Genomic DNA, 10,014 nt, shown 5'->3' with positions numbered 1-10,014 from the left:
ATGCCACAAAATGTCATTACTCCTACTACTGTGCAATGGAAACAAAAAATAAATAAATAATGGTAATAATAATAATGATTAAACCATGCCCTTAACCAAATCTGCAATACTAGACCAAATCTCAATGTTTTTTTGCGCCACATTTTCACGATTTTCAAAACAAATTGCATATCTACAAGCTCGTAGCGCGGCACCTATGAGCTTGTAGATCTTCTATTTTTCAATAGCTAAAGTATATAGTTTAAAGCACAAGCAAAACTATTTATTCTTTAGCTATTTTTCAATAGCTAAAGTATATAAAGTATATAGTTTAAACTTTAAAGCACAAGCAAAACTATTTATTCAGCTGTCTCATCACTTCAGAAGAACCAGGGCTGACCCCCATACCAGGCTCCATCAACCCAATCTGGTCAATAGTAGCCTATAGTAACAAACACTATGCATAGTGTGGCTGCATGTGGCAGAAGACAGGTGTCGGTCAGCTCTCAGCTGTCCTGTGAGCAGAATAAAAGGGAATGCATCTTTAGCATTAACACACCCCTAGCAGCCAACACTGGCAAGGTGTCATCCTGTGGTCATTATGACGCATTTATATTTCAGTCCTCATGACCAGAAGATCACTGTGGGTTTTTTTTATCACTGATGAAAAGCAATGACAAATAAATATATATATATATACCGGCATAGTATGATGTTTAAAATATAGCTCTAACCAGGTTATGTCAGACTCAGAACCGATGGAAATATCTGCCTCGGTATGTGTTGAGCCAACATTCTTTTCTATTTTTAAGTATCATTGTGTGCAGGCAGAGGAAGCAACTATTAAAAAAAGGCTTTCATTCTAAAAGTCACAGCATTGCTTTTAATGAACAAATGCAAATGTGGCTTCATTGACACCCGAGCACACTTATAACCTGGGGTTTGTTTCACAGCTGTGAATCATGTCTTAATGACTGAATGATACAAAGGAAATTAACATGAGCAAAATAGATAATACTTCATTACCTCTATTCACTCAACATTAGATTGAGGGAGTTCCAGCAGGGGGTCCCCAGCTAAATGGTAGTTTGGAACCAAATGGACCCTTATGGGTCTGTAACTCTGAGTGTACAAATGGAACCACTCTCAGAGTTAAATTAACATTGATTTTACAATATAAATTAGGGTCTCAGAGATAGAAATGCCATTAAATGGGGGTCCGTAGACTAATATGCATGCCAAACTGAGGGTCCTTGAAATGAAACGGGCTGAGAATCACTGCTAGAGCCTTAAAAATCTCCTCTTATTGGGATCCCTGGAATATATTTTCTAATGGGTGGTCCGTGGTCTAATTAGTGTCAATTTGGAGGTCGTTTCTTGACATGAAAAAGTTTTTGAACCACTGGTGTATGGCCTGTTGTTTATACAGATGCAAGGTTTGATGTTTACCTGGTAGGCCTATCTTAGATTATTTGAAGCACTGGTTTGTTTTTCTTTGCACTATAGTTAAAAGTGTCCATTTGCCCTGCAGGGTTTCATGCAATTATGCCGATCTTGCACTTTGTAAGTCACAAATGCATCCGTGTGTGGGGTTGCTGTGAACAAGGCGTTGATGCCCCTTGCATCTCTGCCAACCATGCAAGCCTTATAGGGCATGACCCTCCATGACCCTGGCAGCTGAACCATAAACTATCCTCTCTCTCTATTCTCTCTCTCTCGCTCTCTCTCTACTTGGATTCTTACACCTGGCTCCTATCTTTTGCATTTGACTCAAATTCCTGTGCAAAATATTCGCACGTTTGTGTTTATATGCATTACTAATTAATTACTTTTAGGAATGTTCACAATAGCTCATCAGCTAGTTTTGATGATGATCATGCTCATGCAAACTGATGATAGGCCTATTTAATTTGGGGAAATAATAACAAGCAGAGGCTACAGAGCAAAGCACATATTGCATGTTTTCAGACCATGGCTGTCCTCAACTAAAATTAATTCATATAGTTGACCAATATGTCAACTTAAATCGGCTATTTTCTCCAGACATTTGCCTATTTTCATTGAATGTTTGTTAATTATGACATGCCGTCATGCCCCACTATAGGGATGCAAGCTCCTGTGGTTAAGCCATCTCTAATTGAGATCTACTGTATATCTATAATCAAGTCCTTTCCATTTTGCTGTAGGACTATAGTGATAAGCCTGCCCTCTAGTGGTCTATATGGGCATACGTTGTAGCCTGCTAGAACATGGGTTCACAAATGTACAAGACGTGGTAAATAATCTATATTTAATACATTACAATATATTATAGCATAACGCTAAGAACATTTTAGTATAGCTATATGAATCTTTGTAATAGTGTTCTATCTATGTAGGGCCGGGGTCAGGGCTGCAACAATAATAATATTATAAATGGTACACACATCACACACGCGCGCGCACGCACGCAAGACCAGGCAGCACTGTGTATGCCTTGCTGCCGCTGATTGGCCAGGCCCAGCCAGGCCTATCAGGTCTGCCTGATATTGCCGGCTGCAAATGAGTGGTTCAAGACACAAAACATAATGTGACTGTCTATAGTACAAACATCTTATAATATTTTACATTTGACATGAAATGCATTCAGATGTCTTTTTACAATGGTTTCTAACAGTATTCTTTTTAACATGTGATTGTATAGTGGTTTTAACTGGGTTTTAACATTAATACTTGAATGAATTCAAATACAATCTCTTTTTAACTTGTTTTAACCTACAATGTCCTTTTTATATAGAAACTAGATAAAGTGCCAATCGGCACAGGTCTCCACCAGGATTCTTCCTCAGCCTAGTGGGAATATGCGTGCACAGTTTCATCGCAATCGGACGCTACGTTGAGGAGTTGTGGCCATTTGCTACTCCTGAAAACTGTAGGAGGCAATTGTGGCCAATCAGGATGGAATATGAGAAATCAAACAAACCTGTCTTGATCACATGACTATGGAGATCATGTGTACCGATTTGCGTGAAATGTGGATAAAATGTGAAGGAGTAATAATAGAAATTGTGTTTTACATATGTCGGCCTCCTGGTGGCGCTATAAAGAGCAGATTTGAAAAATCCAGACAAAGGTTTTTCCTTGGCCTCTAGGGAGTTGGCATACAAAGTTATCCACAGATCTGTGCAGTTCGAGGTAAAAACACTTTTCGGCCAGTTATAGCGCCACCTTGAGGCTGAGTTGAAATTGTTCATGTGGCATTTTGTCCTCGGCCTAGTGGGAATGCGGGTGCAGAATTTCACGGAAATCACGCGATCTGAAGGAGTAATAATAGAAAATGTGTTTTACATATGTCGGCCTTCTGGTGGCGCTATAAAGAGCAGATGTGAAAAATTCCAGGCAAAGGTTTTTCCTTGGCCTCTAGGGAGTTGGCATACAAAGTTATCCACAGATCCGTGCAGTTAGAGGTAAAAACACTTTTCGGCCAGTTATAGCGCCACCTTGAGGCTGAGTTGAAATTGTTCATGTGGCATTTCGTCCTGGGCCTAGTGGGAATGTGGGTGCACAATTTCACGGAAATCACGCGGTGTGTTCATGATTTGCAGCATTCTGTTTGAAACTGAGCACTCCTGTGAACTTTGGAAGCCAATCTTAACCAATCAGGATGGAGTGTGAGAAATGTGAAAGACCGGTTTGGTTGAATGGCTCTAGAGAGACTGTGTACCAATTTGCGTGATGTTTGGACAAAATCTGTAGGTGTACTGTGCAAAAACTTGTTTTGCTCAAAGCGGCCTCCTGGTGGCGCTATAACAGGCCGTTCTGGAAAGTCTGGGGCAGAGGTTCATCGTTGGCATCCAGGGAGTGTGTGTGCAAAATTTGGCATCGACCGGGTTAACGGTGGCCGAGATTAGCTGCTCACGGACGGACGGACGGACGGACACACGGACGGACGGACGGACACACGGACGGACGGAGTGCAAAACATACTCTCCCCACATGCCTTCGGCCTGGTGGAGACAATGAAATAGAAAATACAGAAATAGAAGACGGTAGCCAAAATGAATTGTTAATCTGCATAACAGCACCCTCTGGTGGTACACAGAAAATACAGCCGGCACCAAGGAGGGGGAATCCCCATCTTTACATTCAGTCGACTAAATCCTCCATCCGTTTGGTGGCCCGGCCCCTGTTGAAAAATCCAGCATAGACCAGCATAAACTGGACCAGCAACTTTCTTGCTGGTCTTAGCTGGTGACCACCTTTTGCATGGTCTTAGCTGGTGACCAGCTTTAGAGTGTGTTTTGGACGCCATCTTGCTGGTCTTAGCTGGTGACTGACCAGCTAGGTTTTGCTGGTCCATGCTGGTTTAAACTGGTAGCTGGAATTTATGCTGGTCACCAGTTTATGCTGGTTTTAGCTGGTATTTTGATGGTTTTGCTGGTCACCAGCTTATGCTGGTCACCAGTTTATGCTGGTTTTAGCTGGTGACCAGCTTATAGTTTGTTTTGGGTTTAGGCTTAGGTCTTGCTGGTGAATTTCAGCCAGGGTCCCATGGTATTAAAAAATCACACCTGTGTGAAGTGAGGGGCACTAATAGTCTAAAGTGTGAGTCATGACCGAAAGAATAAGGTTGCTAATACAAGCGGCCGAAATGAGTTTTCTTCGACGGGTGGCTGGCATCTCCCTTAGATCGAGATAGGGTGAGAAGTTCAGTCACACGAGAGAGACTCGGAGTAGAACCGCATGCTATTTCGCCTGGAAAGGAGTCAACTGAGGTGGTTCGGGCATCTGGTTAGGATGCCTCTCGGGTGCCTACCTAGGGAGGTCCTCGACGCACGTCCCACTGGGAGGAGAACCCGGGGCAGACCAAGGCACAGTTGGAGGAAATACATCGACTCACTGGCCTTAGAACGTCTCGGAATCCCCCAGGAGGAAGTCACTGATGTTGCTCCGGAGAGGGAAATCTGGAGCACTCTGGTGGAGCTGCGAACACTATTTAAATGGCTTAAAGCAGGGGTGCCCACACTTTTCTGACTTGAGAACTACTTTAAAAATGGCAAGCTCAACATGATCTACCCACAACCCCAAATGTACATGAGGGGGCTTTGTAATAGCGGCACTGGCGTTGCATATAAGACAAACAATGGGAAATAGTCGGGGGAAAGTCTTCATCCCATTCTGTGTGAGTTTTTGGGTTCTTTGTAATTCTACTGACTCTTGAACACAAAGCATTTGACCTTGATGCAGGCCCTGTTGTCAATCAATCAATCAAGTCACCTATTAATGACAGATGCCAAAAAGAGGCGTTTTGTGAATTTTGATTATTAATATATGCTTTTTTTATAGGCCTATTTTAATTATACCTTTTTGAGGGCCATGTCATGTGATCTACCTGCACAGCCTTTGTGATCTACTGGTAGATCACGATCTACCTTTTGGGCACCCCTGGCTTAAAGCATTGTTTTTAATAAGCTTGCACATTTGGTAATATCCTACCAATTTCATATGACATGCCTTTACAAAATATATTGTAGGCTATTATTAGTTTTATACATTTTAGGAGTGAAAACATATGTTTAGATGCCTGTGACAGCCTCTCAGATGGTCAAACAATGCTACTCCGCTGTTCTACGACAGAAAAACAGGTGAGGACAAAGCGTACGACAGCTCCCGACCAGACGTGAGTTTTGAACTTTGTCAATTTCAAGCTTTGGCGGAAATGGTAAATGCCGGCGTGCACCCATATTTTGGCGTACGCACGGTTGATAAATGAGGGCCTAGGAGTCCCAGTGCCATTGAGATGTCCACACTCTCCTCTGTGATTACCTGGTCATCCATCGACAGCATGATGTGGTCATATTTCTTGGGGTGACTCTCCCTGCAGCCTTTCAGCATCATCTTTGGTGTCGACATGTCAGTGCTGGTCTGAGCTTGGCCCTGGGGAGAGGGAATACCATTAACCATCAGACAAACACACACCCTCTGGCTAGTCTCCTGCAGAGCCACTGTGTCAAAAACAGAAACATCCATATGATAATATAAAAACTAATGCAATAATACAATGTGCTTCAATTACATAGTGCTTCTCACACTAGTGAACGGTTCATGGCTCACCTCAACTTCAAACAGCAACTCTGGTTTCTCCTTGAATAGTGCAGGCAAGAGCAGAATTGCTGCTTCCGATTGGAGGCCTTAATAAATACAATAATTTATTATAATAATGTTATTTTCATAATCCTTTAAAATCACGAGAACAAATGTCAGTCAAGTAGTGAGTGAGTGATTCAGGGTGCTACTGCCATCAGTCAGTTTTTTTTTAACTTTTGTAATCTATAAATCAAACAAATTCTACAGATTAAAGTAAATTGCATAAAATTGTTGAAAAATACAACACATTGGACCTTTAAATGTATCAGCATAAAGGTCCCAACGTTCATTCTGCACAGACTAGTTTTCAGCTAAAACAGATTGACAGTTTTTACCATGGTGCTTGGATTAACCTCAGCTGTCTCTGTCTGACGAGGTTGCTTCCTTCCAGTCCATATTTCTGTTATTCGTGCCATTTCATTGTTAGACAAGTAGCTTCCTTTCATTTTTAAATGTATTATGCAGTGAATCAAGCATGGCATCCTGTGAAAGTTTTTCAAGTTGTTAAAGATGAATAGAAACACTAGAACGCATCTCTTACTAGAAAACCCTTACTAGTAAGTATGGGGGGAAAAGTGCCCCTATTCCTGACACTCACTGAAAATAGCAGATCTTCATAAATAGCCTATATACAGTATGGCCGTGTCCATACGACACTGTCAGTGAGGGAGAAGACTGGATCATCACCTAGATCATCACGCTCCATAAATGGAGCTGAACTGTTCTGACATTCCATATGTTGATCTGACCTCATCAAAATCCAGTATACACTCAATACACCAGCTACCAGCTTGGCTTTGCTGGTCTGTCCAGTCATTAGACCAGCTAAGTCCAGATGGTAAGCTGGTTTTTGTTGGTCAGTCCACCATTTGACCATCTACCAGCTTGGCTTTGCTGGTCATCTGGCCAGCCAGCTGGCTCACCAGCAAAGACCAGCAGAATCCAGCCTTCGACCAGCTAACCAAATACACTGACAAATGAGCCAGACCAGCTGACCAGCATGTCCAGCCTGGTATACCATCTAAACCAGCCTAAGACCAGGTAAAAACAGGTAAAACCACCTAAAACCAGCAACCATCATCAGCTGGTTTTACATGTGTATGTGTTGACAAACAACCTACATAAGGACCTACTGTGCAGGCCCCACATGCTTGTGTCTGAGACGCATTCACCCATGGACATGACTCATGGACAGAAGTTTGGACATCACTTTCAAACTCTGTCCTTAAAATACGACATAACAGTAAGTATGCCTTCGGCATATACTCATTTTTTCAGATGTGCACACTCAGAACACGGTAATTATCTCAACATATTTCAGTGTGTGCGCATTGTAGCTATCTGCAGGCAGTATATCTCTATTGAGTTCAAAGTTACTGTTACAAACTTTCTCATGTCAAGGACACCCACATTTATATGTATTTGGCCGTGGACCCACATCTGAAAAATCTTGTAGCTTTAAAAAAAATATATATATATTCAAAGATTTGCACAAATCTTCACAACTTTTCAAAAATAGCAGATCTACAAGGCATAGCATGGCACAAAGTGAGCTTGTATATCTGCTATTTTTGAATAGCCATTTTTGAGAAGTCAAAATTTAACGGCCAAAATATAAAATATGCTAAAATGACTGCGATGCTATATCAACTTATTTTGCTTATTTTACTCCCCAAGGACCCCACTTTGAGAACCAATGTTATGAATAGATGATTAGGAGAGATGGCATACATCCAAGAATGATTTGACACTCATTTCATTTCTAGACATTATGACCATTTATACAGTTGGGACTATAGGAGGCAGATGTGTGGGCCATACAATACATGTATGCTTCTCTCTGTGCTAACAGCTGAACTGCCATGAACCCCCACACCCCATACAGACTGTTGGATTACACTCCAAAGTGATGGAACAGCTGAGTGGAGGGCCAGCAGGCACGTGACAGGGATGCCCGGCCCAAAGGTGCCTGCTTGCTCCTCATGCATTAAAGGAAGTAGGAGCTCATTTCGGGGCTCTCCTCAGTTTGGCAGAGGGAGAGTAGCGCCCAGGATTACAGCTTCTTAGGCAATTGGCACCGGTTGAAAAATGGGTTACAAAATCATGGGATAAAAAATGTAGAGTTACAAAGAAAAGTAGTTCTAGTTTTTATTTTTAATTATTATTAGGCCTATTATTATGGCTATGTAATAACAATTATTTGTTGGTGAAAATAAGAACAAATACAAAGGTTTGTTCCACACAAGGGCTCAATAGCCTGCATCTAGCCCGTGCACACTATCTGCTGGTTCATTTGAGTAACTGCTCTTAGAGAACATTTAAGTTACACTCATGCATGAGTGTAATGGAAAGTCAATGACTTTATGAAACAGAAAATCATGCTGAATTAATGACAGAAACATTATGCAAGTTGAGTGATCATTTATTGGAGTTAAAGAAAGAGCACAAACCTATATAAAATCCTTAAAGTGAAAATCAAGGGTCACTCTCTACAACATTGCTGATGGAGAATGCCACTATCCCACACTCACTCCAGAGTGTCACATTGTATACTGTCGGGCAGAAACCTCTACTTCGTCATTCTATGTCACAGACAAGTAGCAAAAATAGCGGATCTACAAGCTCAAAGCTTGTTTTACTGTAGATCTTTGGTATTGTTTTTATTGGAATCCTTTTACTATTTTTTTATTGGAATCCTGAAAAGTTTTTTTCATTTCATTTCAAATGCATTTAGTTAAACTTATGTTTATGACCATAAATACAAATGGCCGTAAAAAGACTATACACTTTTAATACTAGTCATTAAGCTACTATAATATCGACTGAAGTAATTCAATTCAATGATAGGCTACGTTATGAAATGAAATATTTACTATTTAGTATAACTATTAGTCAAGCTATACCAATTATTATTGCAATTTAAATCTGTATTTCCACAAATATTGTGATAGCTAACCACTGCCCAACCCTGGAACTGAGGTATACTGAGGAAAATAGACAAGACCCTGAAGTAGGTGAGCTTAAGTCTGTCTGTGTGAAATTGCATGTTGAGTTTATTATAAATTAGTCTAAGCAACACACACAATGGTATACATGCATGTATGTATGTACATTATCTGTAGTTGGAGAAAAATCCACTTAATTAATAAACACCATATGAAACTAGCCTACAGTACATCTTTTTATAGTTCTATTGCTTCTCACCAAAAGTTATTAGGCTAATTGTGATACATTTTACCCTTTTTTGTCCCTGACTTTACTGTCCCCTCCCTGTCTATTTCTCTAGCCAAATGACTTCAGAAAGTAGCATATATTTTTAAGAGGAAATATAAGTATCACTGTTTAAGTATCATCTTTTTCAATGTTTTAGGTTGTGGTAATGATGTGGTAATAACATGCCCCCCCCCCCTCCTGTTACGCTTAAATATTGAGGAAATTGATACATTTTCATAATTCTGAAAATATAGTTGATAAATATATTAAAATCTGTGTTCACAATGTGATACCATATTCTTCATTACATGAGGAGTAGGCTAAATGTCCCCCTGTTATGTCCAACATTGGTTGATTGGTCCCCCCCTGTTACAGTGTCGACACATTTGTTTTTCTGACAGCTGAACATGCCCTCTTTCAGAAAAAAATGAAATTGTCCTGTAAAAAATATATTTTGTTTTTAAAAATTACCAGGCTGAAATGGCACCGAATAGTAGGCTAGGATTAGGAATGACCTACTATGAGATTTTGTATAGCGTTCCAGTCTCATTCTCTCTCTTTTTTGGTTTTGTTTATTTAATCAGTGTGTAATGTAATGTGTGTAAACTAAAGCCTATTCCTATTGAGTAGGCGGCCTGTGCCTGATTGCATGGAATTGGTATCCCGACCCGACCGTAACATTTAACTGTTTCCAAA

The sequence above is a fragment of the Protomyctophum parallelum genome, assembly GCF_964188405.1.
Source record: "Protomyctophum parallelum genome assembly, chromosome: 1".
NCBI classification, from domain to species: domain Eukaryota; kingdom Metazoa; phylum Chordata; class Actinopteri; order Myctophiformes; family Myctophidae; genus Protomyctophum; species Protomyctophum parallelum.
This window is presented reverse-complemented; position numbering follows the sequence as displayed.